This window comes from Rhinopithecus roxellana, chromosome 4, assembly GCF_007565055.1.
Source record: "Rhinopithecus roxellana isolate Shanxi Qingling chromosome 4, ASM756505v1, whole genome shotgun sequence".
Classification (NCBI taxonomy): Eukaryota; Metazoa; Chordata; class Mammalia; order Primates; family Cercopithecidae; genus Rhinopithecus; species Rhinopithecus roxellana.
The window spans coordinates 21,382,840-21,397,599 of NC_044552.1; the positions used below are offsets into that span (position 1 = coordinate 21,382,840).

At 42.7% G+C, this 14,760-nt stretch overlaps 1 non-coding gene and 2 pseudogenes across 1 annotated transcript; 2 read left to right on the top strand and 1 right to left on the bottom strand.

Annotated features, from left to right (window-relative positions):
- Nucleotides 1-645: 645 nt before the first annotated feature.
- Nucleotides 646-727, top strand: TRNAS-GCU. Its single transcript has one exon. It is a non-coding gene; the product is annotated as a tRNA-Ser (tRNA).
- An 8,726-nt stretch (nucleotides 728-9,453) lies between these two features.
- On the top strand, nucleotides 9,454-9,801 carry LOC104671088 (annotated as a pseudogene).
- Nucleotides 9,802-12,912: 3,111 nt separating this feature from the next.
- LOC104671097 lies at nucleotides 12,913-14,392 on the bottom strand (annotated as a pseudogene).
- Nucleotides 14,393-14,760: the final 368 nt, after the last annotated feature.

Below are 14,760 nucleotides of genomic sequence, written 5' to 3' on the forward strand. Positions count from 1 at the left end.
ACACAAAAAGATTTTCTTTCTTTCAGTGTCCTGACCAAAGCCAAGAGGAGCGCCCTTGGGGCGCCTGTGCGCCTCTAATTTTTGTAAAAAAGCATGTTCTCACCTGTTGCTGATTTATCGTAGACTGATCAATAACAACACCTAGAGAAAGTAACAAAAGAGAAAGGAGGGCATCTCCTGGCCCTCGGGGATATTACAGAAGCAAATGAAAAGGAATTACAGTCAGGTTTCTGGTACGTCACATAAAACAGGAATCTAAGGACAAAGTTTAGATCGGGAAGCAAATCAATCTCTCGAATGCAGAATAAAGTGGCAGAAGGACCCGGCGAAGGTCCCAGCGTATGTCTCGAGGGGCATGCAGGTCAGCCAACTGGAGCCGGGTCAACAGTAAAGCAGCTGATTTGTGTCTACCAATGAATGCCGGCACTGGTTCAACCTATTATTAGATATTTGCCAAGTAAGTTCACTACTCTAAGTGACATCCGTCATCTTTATGGTGGTTGTGAAATGTGCCTTAATTAAGACCCCTGAGTCAGAGTGTAGTTATGGGGATTAAACCAGGAAAAAAAGATTAGATCGTGTTGCTACAAGACTCACTGGGAGCACTACACAGAGGAAGAAATTCAAGTTATCAATTCTTTGTGTGACGAGGTGGCCGAGTGGTTAAGGCGATGGACTGCTAATCCATTGTGCTCTGCACGCGTGGGTTCGAATCCCATCCTCGTCGGCTGCTTTGCAATCGTTTTGTTCCAGGAATTATAAATGATGTGGTAAGCACTTTATTTGGCGAATTCATTCCCCATTCACCAGCCATTCAATAATTCCCTCTGATCTTTCCTGTTCTCTGCTTCTTTAGTAACACTTGTCTTCACTGTGAATGTAACTTGTTAGTTGATTTATTTGATTCATGTTTCATTCTCACCCAAATTTTCATTCCTTCACAAGTTTTACTTAGCATGATTCCCCATTGAGGCAACAATTGAAGATTTAATTGAGGGCTATAGAAAACCATTGCCTAAAAAAGTCAAAGGTACTTATAAAATCATAAAGAGTTACATACACAACATTATGTACATTGAACCATATGGGTTACTTAAGGCATTTTCAGCCTAATTGTATACCTCTATTGCAATTTTCATTTATTATCTTAATGCTAACTTTTAAAGCAGTCACTATTGTCTAAGGATCCCTGTCTTTGAAAAAGGAAGGAGAGTGAGAGTGTCTCATAGAGATATAACAAAGCTTACAAATACATTCCATAGAACATTTCTAGTTAGTACTAAAGTATTTCCTCTTGAGAAAGGAAAGAAGAATGTCAGTATTACATAGTTTCTATTTGTAACTTCCATCTTGGCTGATCTTTTGAGAGAAAAAAAGGAACACACATAATTTTATTCAATTTATTCAATTATTTTCATTTTTAAAATAAGTACTGCATTCACATGATTCAAAAAGTATGAAAAGTTGTATAGCAAAGTTTTGTCACTAATTAGCGTTGCCACCAGTAGGACACTCTTATTAGCTTTCATGTATCCTTCCAGAAACAAATTAAGACTATTATTTGTAAGACTTGCATATATAAGACTACTAATCTCTCCAAGATACACTATTAAGTGAAAAAAGCATGATGTAAGACAATACATATAGGTGCTACTTGTAAAAAGCAGTAAACATACCTGTATCTGAATATATATATATACACACATAATTTTGAACATAGCATTTTGTGTGTGTCTATATTTACAATACAAATGTCTAGTAGATATACTGTGTCCTAGGCAATATTCATTTGTAAGATATTGTCAAATTTCTTCCATATAAGTTGTGTTGATTTACCCTCCCAATAAAGTGAAAAGGAGGTCAGACCACACCTGCTTATGCAGCCCTTACCAGAGAGATTGTTGTTTCAACTAACATTGTCCCAGATCATCTAAATGGAAGCTTAAGTACTCACAGTGAGGAGGAAGTGATTGAGAATCCTGGATTCTCATAAACTCAGTGACCTTAGTTTATTTCAGATTTTCTGGGTAACTACTGGCAGTTTATACATTGGGCTTCATAAATATTCAATACTTAATGGGCTTTTAGGCATTAATGGTGTTGAGCTTTGTGTGATTTGAGAGTACCACTCATTTGATTTTTTTTTTTAATGGGAATGATTTTTTTTTTTTTTTTTTTTTTTTTTTTTTTTTTTTTTTGAGACGGAGCCTTCCTCGTTGCCCAGCCTGGAGTGCAGTGGCGCGATCTCCGCTCACTGCAAGCTCCGCCTCCCGGGTTCACACCATTCTCCTGCCTCAGCTTCCCGAGTAGCTGGACTACAGGCGCCCGTCACCACGCCCGGCTAATTTTTTGTATTTTTAGTAGAGACGAGGTTTCACCGTGTTAGCCAGGGTGGTCTCGATCTCCTGACCTAGTAATCCGCCCGCTTCGGCCTCCCAAAGTGCTGGGATTACAGGTGTGAGCCCCCGCGCCCCACCGGGAATGAGAATTTTAAAGCGTCTTAAGTCAGAGGTCTGAAATTGGATCACTGGCTTCATAGCATTATTAGCTTTTGGCCTGATGCGATGGCTATAATGCCAGAATTAATCTGTCTATAATTAATTATAGAATTAATCTGTCTATAACGCCAGAATTAATCCCTCTAACTCCTGCACTGTCGGTGTCCACAGAGCGGTAATGTGGTGTTAAAGACACTAGCCGAAGACCACCAGGAACAAACCAAAATCAGATTTAATACATAGATGAAGTGACAAGGTATTCCAGAGTCACGGAGAAATGCAGTTCAACAAGAGGCTAGAGAGAGCTGTCTTGTGTAAGGTTGGGGTTCCTATTCGAGGATTCTGAGGAGTCTCTAAGAGAAGCGGGATCAGTTCTGGGTTGCTTGGTGTTTCCGAGGCGGGGTTAAGAGTAGCGGGGATTAGCTAGGGATTGGGCGTGGTCACAAGGAGAGGGTGATCTTCGATATCCCCAGTAGTACATGGATGGGTGTGGCAAAGCGGGTCTGCGCACTCGTAAAAAGGCAGCAATTGCTCAAAGAGGGGTCATTGCTACATTTTACAGCTGCTGCACGATCTTGGAAAACTGTTTCCTGTTAACTTTGCATCTGGCTTTACCTGTCCTCCCAGTCCCTGGTTAACAGCTTTTGGTTTTTGTTTGTTTGTTTGTTTTCAATTGGAGACTTCCTTTCTTTTCATGGTGACAGGTTTTCACTCTTCCCAACACTTAGGAAACTGTTCTCTGGCTCAGTGGGGTAGGAAGTTACACTGAACGCAATTTCTCCTCCTCCGGCCTGAGGTCGGGTTCGCGGTAGGATTGCCAGATAAGATACAGAATACCCAATTAAATTTGAATTTCAGATAAAGGACGAACAAAATTTTTGCATACCAATCAAGCAACACGTGACCTGGTGAGGCCGGGCGTCTGTGAGCGGGCTAAGGGGCAAAGCGAGAGGTGAGGATCTTCGGAAGATGAGGCCATGGGTGTCGCATCCTGAGAAACCTTCCCATTCGGGCTTTTCCACCTGGCTGCCGAGCAGTTGATAAACCTAAGATAGTGTCCTTTTCTGAGGTCTCCAGGGCTCAGCCCAACTTGATTCACAGAGAAGAGGCATTAAATTACAACGTGAGAACTCTTTCGTTTTGAAACATAACATTCTCACTCCTTGGAATTAAATATATCAAGTTGGAAAGGAGTTTTACTCAGTAAAGGAGAGAAATGAGCAGTTACTGGAGAGGTAAACGCAAAACTAGACCCCCAGGTCCGGTTGAGTCTTGAACTCACATCCCCAGATTCCAAGCGCAGTAATAAATCCTTACCCAGCCCAAGAGCAGTTGCCTCCACAATATCTAGCATAGAGAAATGAATTGGCTGCTTCATAAAGAGTTTCTGGCGAATATAGAAGTTGCTATGTTGTCTGCTACCAAGCTGTGCAGTGGCATCAGCTCATGAGACTTTAAGAAGAGCTGGGTTTGGGCTGAGGGAAGAGAAACTGGAGCACAGGGTACTACTTCTGTTTCTGATGAGGAAGAGGCAAGGGTCCAAATGAACTGGGAGTCAGTTGTAAGGCTGATGCCACACTTTTCTGGTGGGGATGGCAAATTTGCCTATCATTTATCACAATTTAAAAGTAGATATTAGAGTTCAAAAATAGACTCATGATATCAACTGATTTTCATCAAAGTTGTCAAGGTGATTCAGTTAGTCCTTTAGAGGGGAAAGGAAAGTCTTTTCAACTAATGGTGGTGTACCAATTGGACAAGAGCCATGTGCAAAAACAAAACAAAAACATGAATCTCCATCCTTACCTAACACTGTATACAAAAATTAACTCACAACAGCCCACAGACCAAAATAAAACCTAAAACTAAACCTATGACTTTAAGATTTCTTAAAGTAAACTTCAGAGAAAATCCTTGTGACTTTGTTAGACAAGGATTTTAAAATAGAAAAAACCACAAATCATAAAAAATTGATAATTTGACAGTCAAAATTAAAAATTTCTGTTCTTTGAATGGTACTGTTAGTAAAAACGGACAGCTCTCTGACTCAGAGAAAACATGTGCAGATTTTGCACAACAATAGGAAAACAATTCCACCCTCCCCAGTAAAAATGGGGAAAAGATTTGAATTACACTTTAACAAAAATGATATACAGATAGCAAACAAGCACATGAGAAAACTTCAATATCATTGTCATTAGGAAAATTCAAATTAAAACCACTACATGCCTATTACAATGGCAAAACTTTTCAAAAAAATTAAAAACAAATACTAAGTGCTGATGAGGGTATGGAAAAATTGAAACTCTCAGACTTTGCCAGTGAGAATGTAAAAATGGTATGGCCACTTGGAAAAACAGTTTGACAGGTTTTTTAAATGAAGTTAAGTATATTCTTACTCCATGACCCAATAATCCTCCTCCTAGATATTTACTCAGAAAAACTGAAAACTTGTCTACCTGTACACAAATGTTTATAGCAGTTTTATGTGTAATTGCCAAAACTGGAAACAATCCAAATGTCTATCACCTAGTGAATAGATAAGCAAATTGTGGTACATCTATGTAATGGAATATTATTCAGCAGCATAAAGAACAAACCAGATAAACACAACATAAATGAGTCTCAAAAGCAGTGTGCCAAGTGAAAGAAAGTAGAAACCAGACTTAAATGCTTGTACTGTATGATTCTATTCCAGATAAGACAAAAGATAAAGTAAAAAATCACATTAGTAATTGTCTGGCTGGGAGTAGAGGGAAAGATTGACTAAAGAGAAGTGAGGAAGAATATGGGGGGGTGCTGGAAATGTATATCTTGTTATTGTAGAGATCTTTACATGACTACATGTGTCTGCCAAAATTCATCCAACTACATATAAAAAGGTAAATTGTACTGAATGGAAATTAAACTTCAATAAACTGATTTTTTAAAAGGTAGATATCATCACTTCGCTATTCCACTTCTAAAACTCTATTCTACAGAAATATTTGCATAAATTCAACAAGGTATGAACAAGAGCATAAAAGAATGTTCAAGGTAGCAGCCTTTGAAAGAGGGTTGGTATAAGGTTGGTTAAACAAATTATGGTGCATCAACTTAATTGTACTACTATACAACCATCAAAAATAATAAAATAGACAGGTAGTAACTGACATAAAAAGCGTGCTGCAGAACAATATTGTGTAGCAGTTTCTGTTTTTGTAAATATAACTCTAGAAGTACACATACAATTATATATTCATTTTTAAGTAGCTTTGAGGAATACATGCCAAAGCCAAACTCTTGCAGATTATTATTATTTTATTTTTAGGAATTGAATGGGAGGGGTGCAAGGGCTTTTTGGTTAATACTAAATTTGCTTTTGCAACGTCTGAAGGGGTTGGCAGGCAGAGGAGCATATAACTTTATATCATTTTAAAAATTGGGGTGGGGCACGGTGGCTTACCCGAGAAATCCCAGCACTTTGAGAGGCCTAGGCGCAAAGATTGCTTGAACGCAGGAGTTGGAGGCTGCCCTGAACTAGGATTGCACCACTGCACTCCAGCCTGGGAGACTGTGCGAGATCCAGCATTAAGTAAATAAATAAATAATCTATATAATACAATTAATAGTCACTTACATAGGACTCCAGAGTCAATGTTACATTCGGCGCTGACCACCTACTGCGTTGAGTTTAGTGATGACGGTAGTGTGAAGACTGTGAAAAAAGTAAAAGGTAGAATTTCTACCTGCAAAGGATTTGTCATGCTTTGCCTGGCAGAGATGGGGGTTGGGAGTGCTAAAAAGCACGGGGCGGGGGTGGGGGTGAGGTGTTAGTAGTGTCTGGGCAAAGGAATTGGGAGATCTGATCTTCGTCCAGCGGGACCATTTGGGTAGCCCTTTAAGGATCTGAGGAAAGACTCTTGAAATGCACGGGTTGGGAGATTCTCTGGCGACCATCCAGGAACCTCAAGGTAGGACACTAAGGTGGGATTGGGGGATGAAATCTCAGAGCAAAGAGCAGTGGGTGCGCCGACGTGTAATCTTTACCGGATGCGTTCCCAGGTCCTTCTAGGTTTAAAATGTCTGAATCAGAAAGACCAAAATTTAAGAATCGGAGTCCAAAGCAGGAAAACAACAGAGTGAGGAAGACCTACTTAATAAATATTCCTCAAGCACCTCTTACTCGTTGGAGTGTGCAGTGAGAGCAGGCGGTGCAATCCGGGCTGGCCACGCAATGGATACTGTGCTTGCCCACTCTTGGCAGAATCTCGCGGCCCGGACCTTTTTCTTTCGAGGAATTTCCTTTTTGATCCAGATCTAATTTCTTGATTTTTGTTTGTTCGTTTTGTAGAGACGGAGTCTTGCCAAGTTGGCCAGGCTAGTCTCCAACTCTTGGGCTCAAGTGATCCTCCCACTCGGCCTCCCTAAACGCTGGGATTACAGCCAGCCACCGGCGCCCAGCCTGTTGGTTTTTCCTCCTTTTGCACCTCTAGTTCCCGCGAACTTTAAATACCCTGGCTGACAAAGCGCGCGCTGCCAAAACCGTGTGTTAGGTGGAAGTTGAGTTCCCCCTCCGCTTCAGTTTCTATTCTGAGCTCTGCCATTCTCTCAGTGGTTAGTTCCTGTAATTGCTCTCACTCCAGCGAGTCAGTGCTGGTAGCAATGCTTGTAACCGCAAATGCAGATGAAATTAAAAGATATTATTTTGTTTAATGCTCTGCAATATGATTGAAAAACCTGGTTACAATGTATTTCTACAAAACATACCAGACAACCTTTAGAAGAAATGGAAAATCAAACATACCAATTAGAATAGAACAAATAAAAGTTGTCAACAGACTTCCCCCAGAAAAAGCATTAGACATAACAGTTTCACAGATAAATTTTAATAAACCATTAAGGAACACATAATTTCAATGCATTTAAAATGATTCCAGAATGTAAAAAGCAAAGGGAATATTCGATTTTTTTCAGAAACAATTCTAAGAGTGATCACAAAACTCAAGATAATTACCAATAGGAAAACCCCATTTTTCATTCTTTCTTATGCTGAATCCTAAATAAAATGATAGCAAACAGAATCCAGCAGCACACTAAAGGAATAAATAATTCACAATGACAAAATGGAGATGAGCGTAAGTATTATTTAAAATAGAAAAATCTTTAAACATAATTCACCACATTAGCATACGTGAGGAGAAAAAGCATATAAGGATTTAGGTAAATGTGGAAATGGCATTTGGTTGCATTAAGATCCATTTTTTTGGTTGTAATTTTTGAAACTTTTAATAAAAGAGGATAGCTCCTTACCTCACATTAGAAACATATCTAACTTACATCAATGGTCATCATCCTGCTTTTCAGAGAATACATTATATGCATTGCCTTTGAAGTTAGCAACAAGCTAGAAAGATGTTCACTTTCATCACAAGAATTTTGTAGTGTTTTGGGTTAGTCAGAATTATTTAAATAAATAAATTCAAAAGAAGGGGATAAAAGTATCATTACATTGGATATATGAAGGTACACAAGATTTATTTATGAAATTAAAGATATTTATACAAATAAATAAGAGAAATCACTTGCCTTCCTACCCACACACAATGGAAGAAAAGACCCCATTTACAATAGCAACAAAAGAGATAAAACATTAAGAAATAAATTTAGAAGGAAATTACGAGATGAATATAAAGAACACTTTGTCAATCTTCTCTACAAGTTAGTCTACATATTTAACATAATGCCAATACAAATTAAAATAGAGTTTTGTTTTCAAACTGTATATATTGCTTCTAAAGTTTACATGGAAAATAAACAACATTAGTAGCCAAGAAAATTCAGAAAAGAATAATGAGGCAGACATACACCTTTTGGGTATTTAGACATATTTTAAGGCATAGCGAATAAAACATTGTAGTATAAATAGGATAGAAAATCCAGAAGCAGGCACAAATATTTAAGCATTTGATAAAGTTGACATCTCAAGGCAGTGGAGAAAAGATGAATTATGCTATAAAGGGTACTGGAATATCTAGATAGACATCTGAAAAAAATAGAGCATAATCCACATCTCACATCTCACAACCAGGGAATTCAAAATTTAAGCAGAAAAAAAAAAATCCCATAGAAGCACTAAAAAAAAAAAAAATAAAAGAGAGAATTTTCTTTCATAGTTTTGGCATGAGGAGGTCTAAGTATCACAGAAAACCTAGAAAACATAAAAGATTATTAAATTAAACTACTTAAAAATTTAAAATTTCTCGGAAGCTGAGGCAGGAGAATGGCCGTAAACCCGGGAGGCAGAGCTTGCAGTGAGCTGAGATCTGGCCACTGCACTCCAGCCTGGGCGACAGAGCAAGACTCCGTCTCAAAAAAAAAAAAAATTAAATTTCTGTATAACAAAAACAAAAGTTAAATAGAAAAATTCTGTGTTTATCACAAAGGACTGATTTCCCTAATACATGATAATCATACAAGTCAACAAAAGAAATACTATCACAGGCCGCCTGCAATGACTCACGCCTTAATCCTAGCACTTTGGCTGGGGTGGGCAGATCACTTGATTTCAGGAGTTCAAGACCAGCCTGGCCAACATGGTGAAACTCTGTCTCTACCAAAAAATACAAAACTTAGCAGGGTGTTGTGGGCACGCCTGCAGTCCCAGCTACTAAGGAGGCTGAGGCACGAGAATCACTTGAACCTGGGAGGTGGAGGTTGTAGTGAGCCAAGATCACGCCACTGCACTCCAGCTCTGGGCAGCAGAGGGAGACTATGTCTCAAAAACAAAAAGAAACACCATCACAAACAGAAAAAATGGAAAAGACATAAACAGAAAATTCACAGGAAGGAAATATGCATGAATACTAATTCATTCAACCTCATTCATATTTAAAGAAATGTTCCTTTCTCACTCCCTTGCAGCATCCTGGTGGCTGCTCTTGGTTGGAGGCCATCTGGCACCTAAGGCAGGAAGATGGTGGCTGCAAAGAAAACGAAAAAATCCCTGGAGTCCAGCAACTCTAGGCTCCAACTTGTTTTGAAAAGAGGAAAGGATGTGCTGGGGTACAAGCGGACTCTGAAGATGATCAGACAAGGCAAAGTGAAATTGGTCATTCTCGCTAACAACTGCCTACCTTTGAAGAAATCTGAAATAGAGTACTATACAATTTTGGCCAAAACTGGTGTCCATCACTGTAGCAGCAATAATATTGAACTGGCCACAGGATGCGGAAAATACTACAGAGTATGCACACTGGCTATCACTGATCCAGGTGATTCTGATATCTTTAGAAGCATGCCAGCACAGACGAGTGAAAAGTAAACCATGCAAAAATTTCTTTAAATAAACTCGCCAGAGCTTGTTTTTTAAAAAACGTTCATTAATACCACAATAATATGCCATTTTTTCCCAATAAGACTGTCAAAGATCAAAAACTTCGGTGAAGGTGGGAGGGGAAATAACTTTCAGGTATTGTTAGAGAGCTGTAAATTTTTATAACTACTTTGGGGGCAATCTAGCAGTATGTACACATTTTTAAAAATTATATAATGTATCATGCTTTCCATACAAACTTAAAACAATCTGGAACAGTAGAAAGTCTACAGATTTCATAAATCTTTTTGTTTTGTTTTTAAACTAAAAATTTCCAAACATACCAATGTCCCATTACAAAATATTGCACAACATTCTGAATACAAACCCCTTGATTGTGTTCTTCCTTCACTAAAGGAAAAAGCTCATGACCCTGCTCTCCTGGTTCCTCTCTAGGCTTGCCTCAATGCCCCCTTCCCATCCCTAGAGAGAAAACTAGAGGATCCATAGCTCACTGCATTGAGGAAAAGACATCATTCCAGACTAACAGTTCACATTCTTCACAAGATAATCTACCTTCTGATTTGTTCCTGGGAAAGAGGGATAGATAGAGACAGGATGGGGAAAGAGGAGAAAAGATTTTATTCTCTTTTCTAAAGTTTGTTTTTCCTGAAAAAAAAAAAAATGTTTCTCTCATCTTTTTAAGGAAAAATCTTGAAAAGTAAAAAAATATGTTTATTGTGTTAGAAATATACATCTATTATACATACCTCTTACATTTCACAAGTATAGCAAATTATTCAATACAAATGGACATCAAAAAATGTAAAAAATTTTTAGAAAGTTTTCCTATGAAACCAGGTAAATTAGTGCAGATTTCTGTTTTTGTTTTCGTAAAAAAATAAAATTGAAGCAAAAATGCCTAGATTTGAGACAAGACAGATTGAACTGGGCTCTAGAGCCCAGCACTGAAGTCATGCTCCTGAACACACAATTTTCCTTACATTTCAAAAGACACGAAGGGATTGGTCACCCCTTTCTCCCTGCATGTGGTGAGAAACAAGCTGACCTAGATGTGGGTGGATGCCTGTGTGTGTGGATGACAGGAGGGCTAGAAGGGGATGTAAGACAGCATCCAACCTTTCCCAGAGAGAAGCTATCTGCTGGGCCTATCACCTATGTGGGAGCTGTGAATGAGGGAGAGCGTGGCCCAAACTGGGCTGGCCCCTGAGAAGTCTAGGGGAACAGATAGTGCTGGGCTGAGCAATCAGGGCACTGCCTGCTGGGGGAAGTAGAGCTAGTGCCCACTGCAGGGAGAGGAGGCTGGCAGTGCCTGCCTGGGCTGGACCCACAGCCACAGCAGTTGCCCACTTGAGGTCCCTGGGGAGGATGGAGTGAGTGTGGCGGCAGGGGTTTTGGTGCTTTCTAGTGATGGGACCCTGATGCCAAGTGCCCCACTTGCCAAAGAATAAAATGTTTATTACCCTGCTCCCCTGGCTCCTGTCCACGTTTGCCTGGCCTTCTAGGGTTGGAGAAACAAACCCTCTACTAGCAAAGGCAGAGGAGCAAACACTCTTCTGTGATCCAAACACGTCAGCTGGGAGTGCAGAGTCCCTGTCCAGGACACTACCCCTCACTGTATTAAGGTCCAGTGGCGTTAGGTCAGGGCAGTGAGGGGGATAGTAGGAAGTACTGAGAAGCTCTATCAGGCAGGAGCACAAATGTACTCAAATAACATCTACAACCAAAAGACCAAAAAGTATCCACTCCAGGCTCAGGGCTGCCCACTGCAGATGCTGACTCCAATATCCCACCCTGCCTCCCTTCTCACCCCCATAGGTGCTCAGGTGAGCAGCTTCCCACGTGGCTAAGGTCACACAACAGGAGGGTCGAAGTCCAGGGACTTCTCATAGGCATCAGAGGCTTGGGTATTCCCTTGGCCCATCAGAGCTAACCTATTTTTCTGGTGGAGGCAGTCAAAAACAAAAGTGCAGATCCCTCTGCAGTCTGGAAACCAGTTCCTTCTGCAGTGCTTCTCTCTGGGAGTGTCTTTGGCTTAACCATAGTGGTGTGACCCCACCACACACACTGCAAAAGGACTGCTAATACTCCCAGCCCACTCCCTAGCCTCACTCATTAATAAGCATTTGTCGCAACCCAGAATCACATCTAGAGAGTAAGTTTCACATGGCTTGGAATCCTTTAAAACTGGACAGCAAACCATACACACACACACACACACACACACACACACCCCACCTCCCTACCCACAACTTCTGGCCCAGGGCAGAAGAAGCTGCATGAGAGAAAGAAAAGGCCATATGCATCAGTGGCTGGGTGGCCAGGGCCTTGATGATGGTCTGGACCTGGAGGGAATGGTGAGGTGGGGCCTCAGGACAGAGATGACAGGAATTAAACTAGATAAAATGCTAACCTTACTGTAGTCACAGACATCAGCTCTAGGGTGTGTGTGGGGGGGTGTCAAGTGGCCAACTGGCAGCTCCTTGTGGCCCAGCCTGAAATGGAGTGGGGGCTGGAGTCAGGCCTATTTCGGTGGCAGGGCCTGAGAAGGTCTGCCAAGATTGGATGGCTTTGAGTGTGAGGATCGCTGGGTGACAGAGGCAGTGACACAGGCCAGCCTCTCCCTGTTCCAGGGAGGGTCAGGTTCCAGCTGCAGCTCTTCCTTCCCTGTGAGCTTGGACACACCAATCCTAAACCAGGAGTGTGAGGAGGAAGGGAGGAACAGGGAGCAGAAATTCATTTCTGGACCATTCTTAGCAAAGGAAGCCACCAATTAAAGATGTTAGATAGAGAACTACATGTTAAAAAAACAAAGACAGAAAAAAGAAATATAAAACCCAAACCATACAGGCCGATGGGCAAGTTGTAAGTGGTAGGGGGTTAAGTTAAACACATTTTGGTGCTTTGGGAGCCCCTCCCATTCCGTGCCTGCACTAGATCTTTTTTTCTAGAAGTGAGAGTGAGAAAATCTTCTTGTACATTTTTCTTTTCCTTTTTTTTGGTTTTTTTTTTTTTTTTTTTTTTTTTTTTTTTTTTGGCCTTTCCTTTTCTTTCTCTTTTCTGTGGTCTTGGGTGCCTGGCCCCAGGGCAGGTAGACAGTCAGTTGGCCAGCACCACGGACTGGAACGGTTGACTAGGATATTGCATGGTGTTCAGGTTGTAGCTGAGGCCTTCCATGAAGGGTGGCTTCTCCAGGAAGAGGCGGGTGGTGCCACCTCCAAATACCTAGACCATGCAGAAGCTGCTGTTGTTGCAGGTGACAGTCCCACTGCCTCCAAAGGGGGATGGGTGCCACTGCCCTGGCCATTGGCCCCATCAAAGAAGAAACTGGGAGAGCCACCACTGTTGTACTTGAGACTGTACGTGGCCTTGGGCGAGAGCTAGGATTGAGGGCCCGGTTGAGTGGGATGAAGTTCAGTGAATGCATAGACAGAGAAAGACTCTTGTGTTTCAACAAGCTGTTGGTGCTAAAGCGGGCAATGGAGGCCACTGTGGTGGCTGCTGGCCACCTGCCTCACCGCTGGCTGCTCCTCTACCACTTGCTGCCCCACCCCTCTTCTTTATCTTCGTGGAGCCTAATTTGGTGGCAGCAAAGGAGTCTATGGTGTAGGTGATGGGCTGGCGAGGCAGAGGATGAAGGTGGGGCTGGGTGATGGGAAAAGCATGACGACGGGGAGTTGGACAAGGAGCTGTCCTGGCTTCCGATGGGCACGAGTATCTGGTCGTCAGGGCTGAAACTGCTCTTGATCTCCATGTCCAGCTCCAGGGCCCTGCAGCCCTCACTGTCATCCAGGTACAGCACTTTCACTGCTCCCTTCTCGCCAATCTGGTAGGACACCTCGAAGGGGTCAATCCATATGCTTATCTCCTCAGGCACATTGGCCCGCACATCTTCCACTGCCAGGCCACTTCGCTTGGCGGCCAGCTCCCCAAAGGGGTTCACCATCTCCCCAGTGTGGACATGGTGGAAGCCAGAGCCCTTCAGCGGTTTGTCAGGGTACCAGTGGACTTCTTATTTCTTTTTCAGAAGCGCCACAGCAGCTTGTTGTACAAGAGTAGAAAATGATGAAGTTCAGGGGTGCTTTGATCTCCAGCTGCATAGTCCTTTCCTAGGCAGAGAATCAGCACAGGGCCCGTGCACAGCCTTGGGCTCCAGAAGGCTTCCGGTCTCCGCCGCGGCTGGGCGCTCTGTCGGCCTCGGGGCGGCTTCTCCCTCTAGAGTGGCCCTGAGCGCGGGGCGGAGGTCGCTCTCTCTTCCTTTCCCGGAGCCGCGCGGCCGGGAGCCGAAGTCCTTTTCGTCGTCGAGGGTTGGGGGACGAAGCAAGCAGCTATGGGTCATGACTCTCAAAAATGATTCTTTCAGCTCTTAGGAGGTCGGGCGGTTGGGGGATGGAGGGCTGGCGGGCGGCGACCTGGCGGGGAGAACCGACCAGAGGGTGGCCCGTGTCGGGGGGCTGAAGAAGCTCCGGGCTGCGGCCGCGGGGCGGTCCTGCCCTCCTGGCCCTGAGTCGCTCGAGCTGCTGGCTTTTCTCCGCGGAAGACCCCCACCTTTCAGCGCCCGGGCCCGAAGTCTATACATTTGAGATAGAGTCTCGCTCTGTCGCCCAGGCTGGAGTGCAGTGGCCGGATCTCAGCTCACTGCAAGCTCCGCCTCCCGGGTTTACGCCATTCTCCTGCCTCAGCCTCCCGAGTAGCTGGGACTACAGGCGCCTGCCACATCGCCCGGCTAGTTTTTTGTATTTTTTAGTAGAGACAGGGTTTCACCATATTAGCCAGGATGGTCTCGATCTCCTGACCTCGTGATCCGCCCGTCTCGGCCTCCCAAAGTGCTGGGATTACAGGCTTGAGCCACCGCGCCCGGCCACATTTTTTAAATGTGCATATTCTTTGACGCAGGAATTCTACTTCTAGGAATTTATCCTAGAGACAGACTCACACATATGTAAG